The following is a 22,678-nucleotide window of genomic DNA, read 5'->3' as shown; positions in this document are numbered from 1 at the left end:
AAAAAATGGCATGACTGATGAATATAGAGATTTCTTAGCACAACATCAAGGATACACTGCCTTTCACATATTGGAGCTCCTAAATTTATCTTCAATCTGTCTACTTGTTTTCATCTCTGTTAATTCAATCTTTGTCCAAGGTACCATCATTTTTCATCTGGACTACTTGCACTAGTCTTCTGTTGGTCTCCATTCTTCCACTTTGGCAACTAAAATAAACATACTTCAAATTATGGCACTTCTTTGGCTTACAGTCTTTTAATAACCACATCCCCATTCGAAATTGAAAAATATTCAAACTCCTAAATATCATGGCCAACACAATTTGGCCCCTGCCTACCTCATCCATCTCCTCTCAATAACACTCTTACCCATTCCGCTTTTCATTACGATTCAAGTGCACCATCATCCTTGCAGTTTTATACACCAGACATTCTTCTCTCGTAAGCCCACTATACTTTCGTTTCTTGCTTTGCGTAGTCCCCTCTCCCGAGTTTTCCCTCTGAATGCCTTTATACTTCTCATTTCTGAATTTATACTATTGGCTCCATCTCTGGTAAACTTGGCAGCACTTATCCAGTATCTCAGCCAATAATCAGGTTTAGCACATAGAGAAATTCTTTATGCATGGGGTAGATACATGGCAATATTTAAATTAGTAACAGAATTGTGACATGGGTGGGCCTCCTAACAATTTTAATGTCATGAACTCTATCCTCTGTCTCTCCTCCTCTCATAATTATGGTGTTCTCAAGAAAAAAATTTATTCAATTCTACATCTGTTATCCCAGGTATGTTGATTAAATAATTTATGACTTTTTTAAATTCAAAAATCATGTCCAACTTGAGCTTTTTTATTTTCTAAGTATAAATATTCATATCCTGATGACATTTTTTTCAAATACTTTGACATGATTTTATAAAGATGCTCACAATAATCGTATAAGGATTCAAAGAACTCTACTTAATTTTTAGCGTCTGATTTTCAAAAAAGTATTTTTTAAGAAGTTTCTGCACTGTCCATTTGAAAATTACTTACATAATAAATCTGTTTCTATATTTAAAATATATTTTATAAATATACTAGCATTTTCTCACATATCTTGAGGTTTTGCTTTATCTTTCTAATCTGTTTCATTTTTAAAGAAGATAATAAAATATTATAGAGAAGCACCAAAAATAATGAGACACCTATGTAGTCACTAGTTCATGTTTTGTCATTTGTTCATTTGTTCAATTGCTCTTTTCATTTTGTTTTGTTTGAAACAAAACACCTTTTACACTAAAACCCCAACCAGCATTTCTTTTAAATCCTACATTCTATAGGAGTGACTTGCAAATTTGTGTCTCTTTTCCATGAACATTTTATACATCTGTCAAATATGTATGTATTAATAAAATTTTTTGGTACTGCATATTTTTGAGTTTTCCTCTATTTTTTTCATTCAAAATGGAAAAAAGTGAAGAAAATTATAAGAAGAGACTAAATTAGATAATGTTTTTACTTTTATCTGACCTCTTTGCTTTGTATTGCATTTCCAAGATAAGTGTGTACATTTTCATTCTTTGTGTGCAACTTATTTTGAAAACTCTTTTTCCATTAGGTAAAAAAGTCAGTATTGAAAAAAAAGTTAGACTTTAAAATAAAAGCATGCATTGAATATGCATGAATTCAGCCAACAAATATTGAGTAAGCACCAAAGAGTGCTAGGAATATGATTTAGAGATCATTGGCATATATTGAAATGTGTGTATATGTTTATTTTTCACCATACTTTTATAAATATAATTTTTATCACTGAAATATATTAATTGCTACATTTTATAATCTCATGAACAAAATATGATTATGCAGTAATATTGAATTTTTATATTTAGCTTTGTTGGCAAAAAAATACACTTTGTTGACAGTTAAACAATATTGTGACATGTTTATGGCTCAACAATGAGAAGCAATTTGAGGCTGATAGAAATGCAAACTAGTCTGCAAGGACGCATCATTCATATTGCATGTTGATATTTTCAGACTCAGTGTAGTTTATTTTACATCCCAGGAAAACCAAGAGTTCATCTATCACCTGCTTAATTGTCTGTGGCAAACATTCAGGCCTAAGGAGTGTTGAAAACATACCATCAGCGTAGGAAGAGCAAACAGGCTGTTTCCAAACAATACCTTTCATATCTCCTCTCCTCTTAGTGAACATAAAGATGAAACAATTGAAAAGGAAAAGGAGTAAAGACAAGAAGTGCAGTAGGTGATGATGAAGGAGATGATGAAGAAAACCAATAAACATTGTAGATAGGTACTCAGGCTCTTGGTTTTTGATAGATGGATTAGAATCTCATCCTTGTCACTTAGAAATCATATGGCTTTGGACAGGCAATTTACCTTCTTTGTGCCTCAGCTTACATATCCTAAAATACAGATATTAATCAGATCCACCTAGGCTTTCTTAAAGAGACTTAAGACATATAATGCATTTAGTCTGCTCTCTGGATTCACTTTTCTTGTAACTCTGTCAAAATGTGATTCTTTCTTCTACAAAGTTGAAGAAGAATAATGAGTATGTTTATGAATATCAGACACACGAAATTTTTTGTTTGTGAAAAATAAGAGCCTAAGGGGCTAAATTTCTTGATAGAACTCTCTTCTTTAAGGGCATACATGTGTCGTTAATTTGAAGAAGTTTCTTTTCCATTCAAACATATAGTTGCTATTCTAGATTTTTCCCTCTCTTCAAGATAAACTAGGTTGATTTAGCATCTGAGGGGAAAAAATCAAATCCTCTTTTCATACACTAGATTTTAATATTTTCCAGTGTTGAGGCTGTAACAGTTTACTCCAAATTTGTATTCTTGATTTTTTTTTCAACAGTAGCTGAAATACTGCAGATATTAATGGAACTCTCTCTTTCTCAAAGACATATATCATCTCTCAGCTCACAAATTGGGAAGATTTCAAATTACATTTTGAAGAATCATAGGAATAGAAAAATAATTGCAAGTAATTTATTTTTCAACCCCATCCAAGGACATCTGAATTCCCCTTTTTTCCAGTGGGGAAGTTATACTTCACTCGGAAGTCATTTGCTTCCCTAAGCTCTCATGCCATCACGAAAATTTGGGGGCACTAATGGGATCCACTTCGATTTCCATCATAAATTTTTAGAAAAAAACTGCATGTGTCCCCCTGGACATGAACTATTCAAGATACTTAGTGATTTCTCCAGCAACTCAGACCATGGTATTTAACAATGATGATGGATACCTTTGAAGGCTCTTTATCACCTCATTTGCTTCTCAGATCCCTTAAGTTCTCCAGATGACTGTTTTTCTGGGATACACATCTGCTATCTAATTCCCCAAACTTCTGAGCTAGCCTGAAACTAATGCATAATTTTCCAAAAGCTATCTATAGCTTTCCTTTTTACTTTTTCCCTTTTAAGAGTTGGAAAATTTTTCTTATATATATAAAAGTCTGTTATTGATTGCCCAGTTGACAAGCAGAGCCAGAATATTCAATTCTGATGCAACTTTTATAATACAAAAGCATTAAGAGACCCTTGCCTGTGCAAAAATTATAATCCTAACTCTAATCTTTATCTAACTTAGTAACATCCTTTAAGGAATACAGAGAGGAATTACTTAACAATATCTTTCCCAATTGCTTCTACATATTTTGGACCAAATTTATTGTTCAGTATGTGTACAGTTTATGAAATAAAAGCAAAAACAAATGTGCTAACCTTTCCCAGTCACCATCTCCATACCAACAAGGGAGAAAAGGCAAGTTTGGATGATATAGAATGTGGAAGTGATTGGTTTTGATGTGGCTTTTTATAAAACATGAATATTAAAGCACTGAATCTGCCAAGATAATAAAAGTAATTAGTGAATATCCTAACAATCTTCCCATGGATATGTACAGCAAAAAGATAGATATATAATATAATCATAATAGTGTTATCTTCATATACTAATTGAATATGCAGTATTAACTTTATTTCACTTTAAATAAATGGAAGTAACATTGAAGAATTTGAAGAAAGTATATAAAAATTTTTATAATATATTTACCATACAAATCTTCCTCAACTTATGACAGGGCCACATCCCAATAGGTTCAATGTAAGTTGAAAATATTTCAAAAAAAAAAAATTCAAATTGGAAATGCATTTAATACACATAACTTACCGATGGATGTTTGGCATCCATCATATCATTCTAAATACCATGGTCTGAGTTGCTGGAGACATCACAAACTATCTCAGTAGTTCGAACATCATAGCTTCTTAGCCTAGCCTAACTTAAGTGTGCGCAGAACATTTATATTAGCCTATAGTTAGGCAAAATCATCAAAAGATAACAAGTTGTGGTAATTTGGAGAGAAGTGTGGGAGAGACTTTTAGGCTAAAAGATATATACATGAGTACTAAAATGTGTTGTAACTATAATAATTCTGATATTTGATCCTCCTCTGCATGATTTCTATGTTTGTATCTCAACCTGTTAATAAAATGTGGTATTTCTGACTGAATTACCTTCAAAATTCAATGATGATCAACATCCTGATGTATCTAGTATAGATGTGTAGCTCCAATATTATTTTTAAAAATTAAGCAACTGTGTCAAGTAAAGAAGAGTGCAAATAAGTTATTTTTTTTTATTTAGGACTTGGCATATTACCCTTATTTTACCTAATTTCTTTTAGGATAAAAATATTTATCCTATGAAATAAATTCACTGAATATACTTATTATTCCTATAATAAAATTAGGGAAATTCATATTTTTAGATTTGTATTACTGTAGCAAATATTTTATTATGCTGTCAAATGGCTGTAGGATCTAAAATGAAAAAACACCTTTCATAAATAAGAATTTTAAATCAGGATAAATACTTTGTTGCTATTAATTAATTTTTTCCCAGCAAGATAAATTTCTCAATGATGTCCTCATGTCATAGGATGGTTTAGAGGATGAGAATCCCAGTGCATCCAACAAGATAAAATACTCACTAATTAGTTAAGGAAACTTATTTATTTTTAGCATTCTTTTGTTTTCATTTGGTTTCTATTTTGTTGCCATAATATGAAGATTTAAATAAACATCAGATATAGTCTGAAGTTTTTAAATAAATTGATTTCAATTTAAATAATAAGTCTACACATAAAACAAACTTGTATTATTGAATTCTTAATGATCAATTTAGGGTTTTGTCATTAACTGTTATTTTTTTGTGTGTTAAAGTACAGCATCATGAAATAAAGACAAAAGATACTTTAAGAAATGCATTTAATTGATTTCCATTATGAATATTTTACATTTGTTTCATTTGAATTCCTTTATATATTTATACTACCTAAATAAAAAAATTAAATATTTTAATTAGAATATTGAAAAAATATTTCAAATATAATTTAACCCAAAATGAGTAAAGCATTAATGGAAACTACAACATTGTCTCTTTTCCTGTAAATTTAATTAAAAATTTTTAAAGAAAAAAACAATGACAAGCTCCTCACACCATGTGGAAAGTGACCATAGACCCAAAAGTACAACATAAAACTATATAATGTCTAAAATAATATATAATAAAAAATACAGAAAAAAGTTTGTTTTTTTTTTAAAGATTTTATTTATTTGACAGAGAGGTACACAGCGAGAGGAGAACACAAGCAGGGGGAGTGGGAGAAGGAGAAGCAGGCTTCCCGCCAAGCAGGAAGCCCGATGTGGGGTTCAATCCCAGGACTCTGGGATCAGGACCTGAGCTGAAGGCAGACGCTAAACGACTGAGCCACCCAGGCGCCCCCAGAAAAAAGTTTTTAAACTGAACTTCATTAAAATTAAGCAACTCTGTTCTTTGAAAAACACTGTTATTTAAAATACATGGAGAGCCTGCTATGAAAAAAAATATTAATCTGGTGGTAACATTTCAGGTAAATTGGCAAAAAGCAAACTAGAAATAGCTGATGATAATCATAACAGCACCTCATCATTTCAAATCTCTAAATGCATAAAAGTATGCTTGCTCTCAGTTTTCCCATTAAAAGTTAAACAATTTTTATTAAAAGGATGTTATGCGTAAGAAACAAATTAGTTACCATTTAGGAATGTAATGGTAATGTTGCAAATGTCTGCAAAATAAATGAGAATAAATATAGCATATTTCTACCGATAAAATAGTTTAATTTTTTCAAGAATTCTATTCTACTCTGAAGACTGATGTCCTGACTTTGAATAAGTATAATTCCTCTCCTGAGAATAGATTAAAACATTTAAAGCATTCTATTCTAATATATATGAAGAAGTGGGAATGCTATAGTAGACATAAATAATTTGGAAATTTGTTCTCCTCCCAAAGTCAATTACTCAACCAAAAGGAAATACTACTACTACTAATTATTTGCTCAGCTCATGAAGCATTCCAAGTTGGTTTTATTTTTTCCCAGAAAATATTATGTATTTCTACCTTTCAAATCTACTGTGCAATGAGCACTGGTGTTACATGCAACTGATGAATCTCTAAATTCTACCCCTGAAACTATTGTGGTATTTTTTTAAGTTTATTGATAATTCACATTTTTTATGGGAAAAGACCAAGTTTCTCAATATATGCCTCTTTGATAGTGGACCCAGAATAAAAATATTAGTGCTATATTCACTTTCATACGTTCATTAGATGCCAATATGTAAGATAAATATTACAAAATATTCAATTACACAGCTGAGGGAATCACCTATAAAACCTTGTCTTTCATGTATATTTTATTCAATTTAATATTAAAATAATATGTCAGAATTATATATTTTAATGCAGCATTTACATTATTTTGCTTTTGAAATACTAGTGTTCATATGTCATGTTGAACTGTTTTTGATGATATCCTTTCCAGGAAAAGAGATGTGTCAGAAAAGACCAGCATATTTATTAAGTTCCCATTTGCCCAATTCACTAATCATATCAGATCTAGTTCCATTGTGCTTTTGCAGGACAGTGAAATTGAAGAACTTGCATAATTTTCTTTTTTCATTTTTCATAGGTACCCAAAGTATTATAAATTACTTTAAAATAGAAAGCATTTATGAATCATTTTATTGGAGAAAGCATTTTTTTATAAAGGAAATTATTGCTACAATTTTGTCCTTCCTAATGGATTTAAGTAATAAAACTTCTATATATAAATATATTTAGAGTAAAATATCAAACCAACCCCCTCAAAATAATGTCACAACACATATTTATATACACATTAGACATTATATTGTAGTAAGATGCCTTATTCAATACAATGTACATTAGTACTATTATAAAACATACAAGGGGTTCATTTTCTAATTCAAATAACTTTTCCTGAGAAAAATTATCAGAGAGAACCCGTGAACAAGGTAACATTGACGCCAGCATTCTAAAGCATAGTCATTAATGATACATGGAAATTATTGAGTTGTTCATACTACTTCAATATTAAAATGGGTACAAGTATAAGTAATGGATAATATATTATAGTTGTTTCTATCATCTTACCATTTATTTCTAGGAATGGAAGAGAAGAATTAAAATAAAACAGATGTTTTTAACTTACACAAGAAAATATATTAAATATTTAATTTTATTTATAATCCACTTACATGCAACAAACCAAGATGCATATACTATTGTTTCAAATCCATATTGCAGGTATACAATGAAGTAAAATAAGTGAGATACAGAGAGATAATTTATTTGTGATTTATATTACCATTAATTTAAATACAGTATATATATTATATATGGCAAACTAGTAAAATAATGAATGCCCATCCACCAAGCTCCATCTCAAATTTGAAAGACATATCATAAAGGCAACTTGTAGATTATTGATAGAAGCTAAGTTCCTCAGAATATGGACATTTTGCTGTAATGAATTTCCTTGAGGTAAGATATAATTCATATATTTTTAAGGATGGACTTGGGAGAAAATTATTCTGCAACATATAAAGGATTTGCTGCATGAACATTTTCATCAAAAATATTTTTCCTTAGGAATCAAAACATTTTAGAAAATGATTACTTTCTTTTATAATAAGATAAAATAAAAAAAGACTAAATGAAATATCAGAATTAAAATCATGTTTGGAATAAAATATTAATATGAAAACCACAATAGTTCAAAATAAACTAAGTGCTGTGATGAGCACTGGGTGTTAACTAATGAATCGTTGAACACTGCATCAAGGATTAATTATGTACTATACAGGGGCTAACTGAACATAATAAAAAAATAAAAATAAATAAACTAAGTGATTATATGTAAAATAATGGGAATGTGAAATACATGAAAATAAAAAAAAACACATTCTATATAATTGCCATAGAAATTCCTTAAGAAAAATTCAGAAAAATGAAACAAAGAATAACAAATGGAGTAACAAAGAAAAGTCATCTAAGCTATACACTAATGTGAGGCACCCAGATGGTTCAATCTGCTCAGGTCATGAGCCCAGGGTCCTGCAATCAAACCCCACATCAGGCCCCCTGCTCAGCAAAGAGACTGCTTCTCTCTCTCCCTCTGCTGCTTTCCTTGCTTGTGCTCTTTCTCTGTCAAATAAATAAATAAAATCTTTAAAAAAATAAAATAAGCTATACAATAATGCAGTACTAAAATATTTGTCATGCAAACAATGGTTTTAATGGAATATTCTTTAAATTCTCCCTAAAATGTGTGTTTTGGAAAGATTTAACAAATAAACAGATCACTACTTCAAACAACACAAGCTAGAATCAATCTGTATTAGTTAGGATTCTTTCACTGAAAATGACAGAAAGCTTTTCAGTGGAAAAAAGAGAGAGACTCTTTGGACTCTTTTTGCTTGTGCACACACACATGACTTAATTTTCCTACTCTGCTTTCCTTTGCAATGGTTCCATTCTCAGTAATCCCATTTGCATTTCATCTTACATTTTCAGTATCTGTAAGAGAAAGCTTGGAAAGTTCTGGACTTGTTTCTTACTAGTTGTATGGACCTGGACTGGAATATTTTTCAATCCATGAACCAAGTACACCTGGTTTGATGGCACACTACTACTAGATTGGGTTGGCCTAGGACACATATTTAATTCCTGGAACTTGAGTGTGGAACTAAATCTATCCACAGCACTCAAAAGAAAATAAGCAAGGAACATTTGCTCTAGGAAAACCAGGGAGCTTATACCAGAAAAATAGTGATAGGATGCAGAACCATTAAAGCAGTTAACATCTAAATAAATTATGTGATAAGAGTAGACAGGAAATGTAATTCAAAATTTGTATGTGCAGCCAAGTTATGGTATTTGTATAATAACAAAATTGAGATATGCTTAGATATATACCACTTAGTTTACTATTCTTGAATTTTTTTTTTTTTTTAAGTACACTGCATGCTAGGCATGGAGCCTAATGCAGAGTGTGAACTCACAACCCTGAGATCAAAACCTGAGCTGAGATCAAGAAAGAGTCAGACACTTAACCGACTGAGTCACCCAGGTGTCCCTATTCTTGAATTTTTCTTGACGAAGGAAACATTCAGTGCATACTCTAACATACTGGTTCAAGAAATATGACTCCCAGATCAGCATCAACATTACTGGATGGCTTCTTAGAATTACAAGTATTCAGGTTCCATCCAAGAACTACTGAATCAGAAATTTGGGGGATGGGATATAGCAATCTTTGCTTTAAGAAACTCAAGATTCTAATGTACAGTAAATTTTGAGAACCACTGCTTTAGTCAATCAATAGATGATTAAAAGAGCCATTCTCCCAATGGTTTTATATCATCGTCAATAAATATCAGAAAGGGGTGCCTGGGTGGCTCAGTCATTAAGCGTCTGCCTTCGGCTCAGGTCATGATCCCATGGTGCTGGGATCGAGCCCCACATCGGGCTCCCTGCTCGGCGGGAAGTCTGGTTCTCCCTCTCCCACTCCCCCTGCCTGTGTTCCCTCTCTCGCTCTGTCAAATAAATAAATAAAATCTTTAAAACATATATATATATCAGAAAAAGTTAAAAACATTAGAATTTTTTTCAAGATTGAAATATCACATTATTATAACACTGATAACTTCTTAAAAAATAAGCAAATAGCCAAATATATAAAGTAAAATAGAAAACTAATGCCTTATCTCGTCCCATAATAATTGTTAATACTCTGTTATGTAGCCTTATAAAATATTCCAATGCCTATAAAATAATCCTGTTGTATTGATTATATTGGATAGGACATATCCAAAACAACTTAAAATTTCCCATCAATCACTGTTTTTATGCATTTTGTTTCTGCCTTGTCACTCAATTACATTTCAGATAAATTAAGTTTTTGAACATTCATGAAGAAGGAGAGCAGTCCAGGTAGTTTTGGAAATGGAGAGCAATGTAAAGCAGGAAAGGTCTTATTTGGTGGATAAAGTCATGATATTTTGTTTTCTGAGTTTGGTGGATGGTCAAAGATGAATCTTTTTCTCATAAGGCAATTTTTTTTGGTTTCTCAACAATACATTGCCATTAGTTTTGCTTTAAACATTTGATAATCTTTTAAGGAAATAAAAATAAGAAAAAATATTTTATATATACTTACATGATTACCAATTTTGGGTTTTTATTTAGTATTATTTTCCTGCCTGAAGCTTTTCCATGAACATTTCTTGTACTGTTGCTCTTCAGGTGATAAATTCTTTTAACCATTTGATGCGTGATAATCTTTGAAAACACTTAAATATTTAAGTCTTAGAGATGTGGTATATATATACATATATATATGCAAATATACTATTTGCAATGACGTAGATGGAACTAGAGGGTATTTGCTAAGTGAAATAAGTCAATAAAAATACCATATTATTTCACTAATATGTGGAAATTAAGAAACAAAACAGACGAACATAGGTGAAGGGAAGGAAAAATAAAATAAAATGTAATCAAAGAGGGAGGCAAACCATAAGAGACTCTTAACTATAGGAAACAAACTGAGGGTTGCCGGAGGGGTGGTGGGTGGGGGAATGGGGTAATTGGGTAATGGGCATTAAAGAGGGCACTTGATGTAATGAGCCCTGGGTGTTATATAATGATGAATCATTAAATTCTACCCTTGAAACTAATAATACAGTATATGTTAACTAAAATGAATTTAAATAAAAAATTAGAAAAATATTTAAGTCTTAGGTCTAATACTAAAGGCATTATGTCTTTATAAAGTCTTTACGTAACTTTAATTTTTGAAAGACCTTTCTCTGGATAAAGAATTTTATTTTTTTATTTTTCTTTTTTTAAAGATTTTATTTATTTATTTGACAGAGAAAGATACAGCGAGAGAGGGAACACAAGCAGGGGGAGAGGGAGAGGGAGAAGCAGGCCTCCCACTGAGCAGGGAGCCGGATGCGGGGCTCGATCTCAGGACTCTGGGATCATGACCTGAGCCGGAGGCAGAGGCTTAACTGCTGAGCCAACAAGGCGCTCCAAGGATAAAGAATTTTAAACTGACATTTTTATTTCTTAGAAAAAAAATGGGGGGGGGAGAAACAGATGACACAAATAGAAAAAAATTAGCAAGGTGATAGGAATGTACAATATTATCAAACCAAAACAATAGCAAGATAATACATTCTTTTCAAATAAATACACAGTGAATATATACCAACAGACTGCATTATGAGCCATAAAAAAGTCTCAATAAATAGAATCAATCTACCTATCATCTATCAATTTGTCTACCTACTTAGCAATTACTGGGATCCAGTAAATTTACAAATTTGAGGTAAATTTGTAACAATTAAGATCAATATTAGAAAATAACAAAAAGATGCAGATCAATTATTTCATCTTAACCCCAAAGAAGGTAGAAATAGAAGAGCAAGTTAAACTCCAAATAAGCAGGAAATAAATAATATCAAGGCAAAGTTAATGAAATAAAAATAATAAAATAATAGCTAAAAATTAATAAAATCAAAACTGGTTCTTTCAGAAGATTAATAAAATAGATAAACATTTAGCCAGACTGATTACGAAAAACAAAAGACCCAAATTACTAATATGAGGAATGAAAGAAGTGACATAATTACAGATCTTACAGAAATTAAAAGGATGATAATAAAATATGAATAATATCATGTTAATGAATTTTACATCTTGGGGAAATGTACAAATGTCTTGAAAGATATAATCTTCCAAAGTTTATTCAAGAAGAAATCCATAAGTTGAATAGCTTTGTTTCTATTAAAGAAATTGATTGGTAGTTATGAACCTTTCAACAAAGAAAACTCTGATTTCACTAGTGAATTCTTTTAAAATTACAAAAAAAAAACCACCTTAAGCATTTTTTTTTCTTTTTTAAGTAGACCCCACACCCAACATGGAGCTTGACCTCATGACCCTGAGATCAAGAGATCAAGAGTTGCATGCTCTATGGCCAGAGCCAGGCAGGTGCTCCAAGAAGAAAGAATACCAATTATCTCTAAATTATTCCAGAGAATTTAAGGAAAAAGATCAACTTATTGTGGTATCAAAATCAAAGATGTAAAAAAAGAGACAAATATACATGCAAAAGTTCCTATAAAATTATATTAAAATAGGAATAATATTTCATAACCTAGTGAGTTTTACACCAGGAATGCAAAGTTGGTGTAACATTCAAAAATAAAAATAATACAATTCACAATATTCACAAATTAAAAGTCAAAAACCATATTATCACTTTAGTAGATGGAAAAAATTAATCTGACAATATTTAACATCCATTCTGATAAAAACTCTCATTAAAATAATTGTTAAAAGGGAACTTATAAAACTTGATTGAATATATCTGTAAAAGAAACAAAAAGTCTACAGCTAACAACATACGTAATAGTGAAAAACTAGACGTTTTGCTCCTAAGATTAAGTTATTGAAAAGATAAAGGGGAAAAAGCATCCTACTTGGGAAGAAAAAAAAAACTGTCTAAGATATAGGTAGTAAAATTGTTTTAGTAGAAAATTCTACAGTGTATAAAAAAGGTTACTAGACTAAAAGGCTATAACTGAGTTAGCAGGTTTAAGGATATAAGGTCAATATGCAAAAATTGATGGTATTTTTATATTGTAAACCGTAAATTTAAATTTTAAAAATCAGTGTTTAAGGTAACATAAAATTTGAATTAGTTAGGGTTATATTTGAGATAAAATATACAGTATCTGTATATGGCAAACTATTTCTGAAAGTGGTTAAGAAACCCACATAAATAGAGTAATACACTGTGTTCACAGATTGAGTGTTTTAATATTGTTAATATGTCAATTCTTCCTAAATTCATCTATAGATTCAATGTAATCTCAACCAAAATAATATTGATTTTTTTAGCAGCAGGCTATTTCTAAAATTTGTATGGAAATGCAAAGTTTATCATATAAGAAAAACAACCCTAAAAAGATGAATACAGTTGGCTTCCAATATTTAGTATAAAAATGCAGTAGTCAAGATAACATAGTAGTGGTGGAAAGATAGTCAAAAAGATCAATAGGACAGAGAAAAAGTCCAGAAATATACCTACACATATTAAGACAATTGATTTCTTCCCCCCAACACCAAAAAAAAAAAAAAAGAAAAACTGAGCATACCAAATGTAGGTGAGAATGTGGTGGGAATGAAACACTCATATGTTCATTGCTGGTGTGAGTGTAAGATATTACAACCATTCAGGAGTTTGGCTATTTCTTTAAAAAAAATTAAGCACTCATCTATCTTATGATCCCACACTCATAGGAGTAAAAGTATATGTTTATATGAAGAATGGACAAGTATACTTATATAGCAGGTTTATTTATGATAGCTAGGAAGTAGAAAAACTCAAATGTCCATTAAGTGACTAGATAAACAGATTGTGGTACACCATACAATGGAATGCTACCCAACAACACAAAGCAACGTACTATTGCTACATACAAGTATATGTGTGAAACTCAAAATAATTAGGTTGAGTGAAAGAAGTCATAAAAAAGAATGCCTACTGTATCAGTCTACTTATAAAATACTTTAGAAAATACAAACTAAACATAATGACAGAAATCAGATCACTGGTTGCCTGAGGTTGGAGAGGGGGGTGGTAAAAACAGGCAAGAAGAAAAAATTATAAAGGAGCATGAGTAATTTTTTTGGTTGACAGATATACAATGCTTTCATTATCTTCATTAGTTACACTGGATCTACACATATTAAAATTTATCAATTTTGATATCAGACTTTAAATATAGTTTACGTATGTCAAATATATTTCGATAAAACTCTAAAATGGAAGAACGGGAATAGGCAATGTGAAAATAAAGAGAATTCTGATCTTCATTCAGCATCTCTCTTAGTCTCTTTTATGCCTTCCTTGACTTAATAAACATGTAACATTGGGCGCCTGGGTGGCTCAGTCGTTAAGCGTCTGCCTTCGGCTCAGGTCGTGATCCCAGGACTCTGGGATCGAGCCCCACATCGGGCTCCCTGCTCCACGGGGATGCCTGCTTCTCCCTCTCTTACTCCCCCTGCTTGTGTTCCCTCTCTCGCTATGTCTCTCTCTGTCAAATGAATAAATAAAATCTTTAAAAAAAAAACCTATAAAAATAAATAAAATAAATAAATAAACATGTAACATGGACATCAATATCCCTGACATCAGGGAGAACTGGATGTAATTCCCATTTACTCCTCTCATTCATTTTATATTTTTGAAATTCACTTAACCTCCCTGAATCTGTGTTCCAACTTTATATAAATAGAATCTGGTATGTGTGTGTGTGTGTGTATGTCTATATATATATATGTCAACTAATATATGAAAACATATCTACCACAAAGAACTGATAAGAAGCCATAACAAAATAATTTAAATAGAGCCCCCCACTCAACAGTATCCTGAGTGTTTTATTCCAGTGCTGCCCTTTCAATGTGATAAGCAAATTTAATTATTTATTGGTGATACCTTCATGATTTGCTTCTTTTCCAAACACTGTTCTGTAATCTAAGAAAAATGTCTAGTCTTAATATGTATATTTCAGTTACATACCATCATCCAACTAAAAAAGGAGATTAATGAAAAGCCCCCTCTAGTCTCCAGGAAAATATAAGCTCAAGAATGGAAATTTTAAGTTAGTAAATACAATGGATTTTAAATGTGAAACTCGTTTACCTTTATTCAGTCCAAATTTCTTTTTATTATATTGAAAATAATTGTTCCCTTCCTGTAACTGCACACCCAAATCAATCAAATGTAGTTAGCTTTATAGTTCAAGTAGACATTGGAATAACTGTTACATGGACAACACTTAACAATTAGCAATCTTATCAGTTAACATGCTAAAATTATTAAAGTACCACTCTGGACCTTTAAGCATTATTACTACAAACATAACTGTTGTCAGTGTGTAAAATGTAAACCAACTAAATAAAATTATTATAAAAGACAAATTCCAAATAAGTATAGTTAGTTTCAATGCATTCCTTTTAGTTCAGAAATATTTGCATTGAAAGGGCACAAATAAGATTTCATTCTTCTGGTCAAACTGATAGGAAATCCTGTCTACTTAATTCTAAAAGGAAATGTGCCATTGTTAGTGAATAATTTGCATTCTTCTTTTTGATTTACCTAAATAAACTGCAAGCCTAATGGATTACTACCGACAGAAGAAATTCATCTAAAGTAGGAATATAAAATAGATCTAAGGAATCCTTGAAACTTGAAGCGCTTAAAAATGTGAGTGTGTGTAAATTAAGGACTATAAGGTGAATGATATTCCCAAACAAGTTCTGAAATATTTAACTGTCACTGGTAATAATTTATAAAGTAGGTATATAGACATTTGCCTGATAGATCTGAGGGGCATGTTAATGCAGCACAATGAAGACAGATAGCTCCATTCTGGTACCACTGAGCAGACAGCCACCTCATGAAACACTTCTCAGCCAAAGCACATCAATCTCGCCATGATGGCTGCTCAGATTAGACAGGGAAGCACACTCCTGTGAATCTTAAAAGGCCATTTCTGTCTCTTGTGAAGTTGTTTAACTTTGTTTTCATTTTATGGAGCCTCTTTGAGCTCTAACACACACAGGATTTGACAGATCGACTTTTATAAAATACCTGGGAGTGATTTTTACTGAAATATAAATTACAAATTTTGCAGAATAAACTGAACTTGGCATTAACTTGAGATACTGTAAGATGGCATTTATTATTTATTACTTTTTTCATATATTATTTACAGGTCGATTCATATTTTTGTGACATTATTTAATTTGTTACAATTAGAATGGGATACCTGATGTTAGGAAGGCAAACTTTGCACAGTATATGTTCAATTATTTTGAAACCTAATTTACATGGTTTATGAACCACTTGAAATATTAAGCCACCCCAAGGAAAACATTAAATAACTGTTCCTGGACAGTTGATAAGTCGATGATTTGATATGCTGAAAGTAACTCCCAAATGCATTGCCGTCATCCTTTATTCAGTATCATGCCCAACAGTGACATAACACAAAATGTGGTTTCCTGTATTTTCCAGAAATGATTTGTTTCCAGGATTTGTAAACCTGCAGCAGTGTAAAGTCAAAGTAAACAATATCAGTGTTCAAACTATGTCTATAAATTTATATCTAAAAACAAGTGTAATCTATTATTAAAGATACCATCAACAGGATACCAGACGGTGCAGCTCAGAAATCAAAATGTTTTTTTGTTTGATTGTTTGTTTTGACTACTAAACACAATTGTTCAAACTAAATCAGTATAAGCATAGTCTTTTTTAAAATACTGCTACAAAATTTCAACATTCCTGGGAGACAGAAGGGCTTTGCCATAAATTTTGTGAATCTCTCAGATAAGGGTTGGTTCCCAGCTGAATAATGATTGCTGGAGAGTAAGAATGACCTTCAGAGGATGATTTTGCCTTCCACAACATCTTATCACTTATCAGTACCTAGTGTCACTTTTCCAGTCTCGGTCTTCACGACTCCCCCTCTGTGTGCACTGGCTTATTTGTCTGCCAAGCTCAGGCCTGTCTTGTCCCTGGTCCCTTTGAGGCTTATTTCCCCTTCTCAGGCAGGTCATTATTGCATCTTCCCTGCTATTATCCTGACTTCAGACACAGGACGCCAGGGATAACTAGTATCCCTGAGACAAAATACAGCAATGGAAAAGCAGATGCTGTGTCCTCTGTCCCATCAGCCTCAGTCTAGCCCTACTTCAGCTTCTAACTTCATACTTGGATTCTTTAATCCCCACCTCAGACCCAAGTATTATTTTCTCACCTCCCCTTGAGTATCTGCATCAGTAACTAAACTAATGCTCTGGTTTTTCATGAATGTGAGAGCCTGCCAGGATCTTCTCCTTTCCCAATGGTTAGAACCCTACCTCTCTACCTTAGCATGGCACTTGGCAATGTCTCCTGGGACAAATGCCAAATTTCAAATACTGACAAGACTTCACCATATCACCCAACCTGACTTCTTTCCATCTGACAGAATGCTCTTTGAACCTCTAGTTTTGATCATTAGTATCTTGAACAGAAGATATTTGCCTCTTCTCCCACCAATATCCACCTGAGTGTGTCATTTTATAGGATTCATCAGATAATTTGTTGGATGGTTGTCTTCTCCATGAGCCCAAGGACTTGCATTTTTCTGCCCCCCTACATTTTCCTAAGAACTTAGCACATTATAGGCACATGGTAGGTGTTCCATAAAAGTGTGGTGAAATAATAATATTATTAACTCTGGGTAAACACAAATTCTTTTTTTCTCTACCCACCCCAATTGCTCAGAAGGATTAAGCAAGATAAATGGAGATCAGATTGACTCCCAAAGAAGACCAAGGGTAGGTTCATGTTAAAAGATATCAAATGGGCCATATTTTTTAGAAGTTGGGTTTCAAAAGGAATAAAAGAAAACCAATAAAAGCACTACTTCTGTTTAGAGGTAGATGGAAGACAAAATTTTTTTCCTTCTAACAATAAGAAAACCCTGGATAATATATAAAATCATATCTTTTCTTGAACATATTAGAAATGATTAAGGAGACATTCATTTCATGTATTCTGTTCCATCATTATACCTGATATTTTTTGAGAATTCATATTTTATAACTATACTTTGTTAGAAAGGCCATTGAATGTGTAAATCCATTCATTCAACTGAGTATTTCCCTCAGTATATGAAAACATGCTCTTCCATACAGAAACAAACAAACAAACAAAAAAACATATCTTTTTAAAGACCCTGGTGATCTGACTTAACATTACAAAAATGTAAATAAATTTGCCATTAACAGTGATATAAGATAAGATATGTATTACATATACTACATAAATTATAGTATATAAAATATAAATATAATGCATAAATGATATACAGCATATAATATGTAATTTATAATGAATCCAAGTCATGCTGTCTTAATGTAAAACTATGTCCTATATAATTTATTTATATAATTTCAAAGATATAATTTACTTCTTTCATTAATGGGCATTTTTATTACCTGATGATTTTGCAGGATTATGGTAGAAAACAGACCACATTTCCGAAGAGTCAACTGAAGAGAATTTAAAGAAGGAACAACTTAAAGACTTAAAGTTAAGAGAAACAAACAAAAAACAGTTGACTCTATTGACTTTCATAAACCTAAAGAGAACTGGTCCAATGAGAACTGTGTCTGTGGGAGAGGCCACCCAAAAGAAGCTGTGCTTCTGATATTCAGCCAGTACCAAAATGCACTCTACATGAAGGGAGAATCAAGGGGAGTAAGAAACAAACAAACAAAAAAGCCCTTTTGTGTCCTTTGTATTAGTCTGCTAGGGCTGCTGTAACAAAACACCCCAGACTGGGTAGCTTAATAATAGAAATTTATTCTCTTATAGTTCTGAAGACTAGAAGTGTGAGATCAAGGTGTTGGCAGAATTGGTTTCTTCTGAGCCATCTCCTCAGCCTTTTAGTCTGTGTGTGTATATTCCTGGTGTCTCTCCTTGTATGTTCTAATTTCTTTTTCTTAGAAGGACACCAGTCAGATTGGATTAGGCCCCAGTCTAATGTCTTCACTCTAAGTTAATAACATCTTTATTTCTTTAAGATATATTTACTTATTTGAGAGAGACGGAGAGCATGAGCAAGTGGGAGGAGCAGAGGGAGAGGGAGAGAGAATCTCAGGCAGACTCCTCCACTAAGTGCAGAGCCCAATACAGGGCTTGATCCCATGACCCTGAGATCATGACCTGAGCTGAAACTGAGAGTCTGACACTTAACTGACTGAGCCACTCAGACCCCCCATTAATAACCACTTTAAAGGACCTATCCCTGAATACAATCACATTCTGAGGCTCTGGAAGTGATGGCTTCAACATAGAAATTTTGTGGGGACACAAATTCAGTCCATCATTCCCTCTAATCCATGAGTACCTTTGACTGGCCAAGGCCACCTAGAAGCCAGAAGGTCTAAAATTCTGCATGCAATTCATAGAACTCAGCCTCCTGGATAACCTCCTAGAGGTCAGCAGGATTACATAGAAGAGGGAAATACAAACACAAGTCATAACATCTGTATTTGTTTCAGCAAATGTAAAACAAAGCATTTACTTTTATTATAAAAAATAAAAATATTTCACTAGTTAGGGTAGTAAATATATGTTATTTCCATGTCAAACATCCTGATGTCTCCATTCCTTCACAAACTATAGAGTTCTATAATTTTTCTGTTCTACTGTAAATTTCTGACAGCCAAGTTCAGTTATCTGTTCTCAATCTGTATTCTCCTTGCATCCCTGTAAAACATGATGTAGGATATTATCTCTTTTCTAAGTATTTTTTTTTCTTTTTGACATTAAGTCACACTATTCAATTCTTTCTTTAAATTCTTCAAAGACAGAGTTGCTTCACCACTGTCTGCCCACTAGGCAGCTGCTATTCTGCTGAGTGTAAAACATAAATTTTATTCTAGCCAAAAATATAGACTTTATGCTGGCATCTTCATTAAATCAGTCTATCGGGACATAAGTTGTCAAATTCTATCCCAAATGGATAGGACCAAATTTTACACTTAAATTATCTCCAATTACTAGATTTTTTTTTTTGCAAAGAATCATTTGTGAGGCTATTTAAAGTGAGTGGGGAACCTATTTTTGTCAATCTTTCCCCCTTTGTGCTGTTTGGAAGATTCAGTTAAAAGTGAAAAGAGATATCCTGCTTCAGTGGGGAAGAAGATGACAGATTTTTGTAGCCCTGTGTCGTTAGTATAGGTTGACCATGCCTCAGTGAATAACTAGCTGAGGAGTCAGGTTTTGGTGAACATATATATATGCTGCCCAGCTCCTGAGCACAAAGACATGTCAAATGGCTACCACAGTGGCTCAGGATACCTATGGAGGTTTATAAAGTCTTGGACAGGAACACATGACAGCAAAGCAAATCTGTTAATAGACTGTGAATAAATTTAACTTCACAGTTCTGGAGAACAATTTTGGATTCACTGACATCCTGAAGAAGTAGACACTAGAAGATTAATTTTATTTTTTTCGTTGTTGTTGTTTTTTTAAGTCTGTGCTGGGAACTTTCAATGGGATTCCTCAAAATAATTATAATCACTAACCTTAATTGAGCATTGAATGTTGGGTTAGGAACTGTTTTAAGGGCTTTGTCTATATTATGTCGTTTAATTCTGACAACTCTATGAGGTTGGTCATATATTCCCTTTAGAGATGAAGAAACTGAGCCAAAAGAAGGGACTTCCCCAAAGTGAAAAAGCTGTGCCCCAGCCTACGCAGTCTAATTTCAGAAACCACACTTTTAGTTACTGCTCTGCCTCTATCATGTAGAATAAAAGTACTGGAAAGAACAGCACTTTAAAGACCTGAGAGACAAAAAAATTCTGTGCATGTGAAAAACTGAACATTTTACGCAAATCAAAAGTTGCTGAAATATTTTAAAATAAATTGTCTTATACAGAATTGTTAAGAAGATAAATAATAAAGTAGAAAACACACTTTCTGCTTCCTGAAAAATCTTCCTGATTCTCAGAAGAGAAACTATCAGTGGTGTTATGAGCTGAATTGTGTTCCCCCAAAATTCATATGTTGAAACCCTAACCCCCAGTACCTCACAATGTAACTTTACTTGGAGATGGGACCTTTTAAGTCAAAGTGAATTAAAGTGAAGTCAACAGGGTGGACCCTAATCCAACCTTATAACAAGAAAAAATTAGGACACATAGAAAGCGATACCAAGGTCTTGTGCACAAGAAAAGACCATGAGAGGACACAAGGTGGGCATTTGGAAGCCAAGGAGAGGCCTCAAAAGAAACCAAATCTACCTTCTCTTTGATTTCAGACTCCTAGTCTCCAGAACTATGGGAAAATAAATTTCTGTTGTTTAAGCCACCCAGTCTGTGGTGTGGCAGCCCTAGAAAAGTAATACATGTAGCTTACAAGAAATAAAATTATTTCCAAATTGTCTAATCGTTAGGTAGATGCAAACGTAGACTACAATAGAATATGTTAAAACTTTCACATTAGCAAAATTTATAAATCTTAAAATGACAAGTATCAGAAAGATGATGATGAAATTATCACATAAACCACCGGCAGTGCTATAAGTTAATAAATTTCTTGCCAATTTCTATCCTAAGTGTAGGTCATTTTCATTATTAGGTTTAGCATTATATTTTATAATATAATGCTACAATACAATAATAATTGTATTTTGTTTTAACTTAGCAAAAGTAATTTTGCAAGTGATTAAATGTTATTGTAAATAGTTTCCATTGCTGCCTGATGTTCATTTTAATGGATTTAATATAATTATTTAAGCAGATATATTTTAAATCTAAATTACATTCTTTTTTTATGATAATGAGTAACACTGTGGTGAACAGTTTTCTGCATATGTAGGCTTTTTTCCTTTAGATAGATTCCTAGAAGTAGAAATGATGGTTCTATGTACACAGACATTTTAAAGCATCTTGAAATACACTGTCAAAAGGATTTCTAGAAGAATGAAACCAACTCATAATCCTTTCTTATGTGGTGAGATTATTTCATTCCTCCTAACCAAAACTGGCCTTGTGTCTGTTTCTGATAAGACTCATTCTATATTTTGTCTTGGCAAAATAAAACAATTCTAAAAATTATACCTGTGGATATTTAAAATAAACTCTCATGTACATGTAAAAAAAGTAAAATTAAATGTTCAATATATCTTAAACATACTGAAAGTCTCTACAAATTGGAATAATTTTATTATCAAATTTCACTTAAAAATCAAGCTTTTGGGGGCGCCTGGGTAGCTCAGTTGTTAAGTGTCTTCCTTCGACTCAGATCATGGTCTCACGGTCCTGGGATAGAGCCCCACATCAGGCTCCCTGCTCAGCGGGAGGCCTGCTTCTCCCTCTCCCACTCCCCCTGCTTGTGTTCCCTCTCTTGCTGTGTCTCTCTCTGTCAAATAAATAAATAAAATCTTTTTTTTAAATTTTTTTTTTTAAAGATTTTATTTATTTATTTGAGAGAGAGAGAATGAGAGACAGAGAACATGAGAGGGAGGAGGGTCAGAGGGAGAAGCAGACTCCCTGCCGAGCTGGGAGCCCGATGCGGGACTCGATCCCGGGACTCCAGGATCATGACCTGAGCCGAAGGCAGTCGCTTAACCGACTGAGCCACCCAGGCGCC

Source organism: Leptonychotes weddellii, chromosome 1 (assembly GCF_054177405.1).
Source record: "Leptonychotes weddellii isolate Sample4059 chromosome 1, ASM5417740v2, whole genome shotgun sequence".
Taxonomy (NCBI): domain Eukaryota; kingdom Metazoa; phylum Chordata; class Mammalia; order Carnivora; family Phocidae; genus Leptonychotes; species Leptonychotes weddellii.
This window is presented reverse-complemented; position numbering follows the sequence as displayed.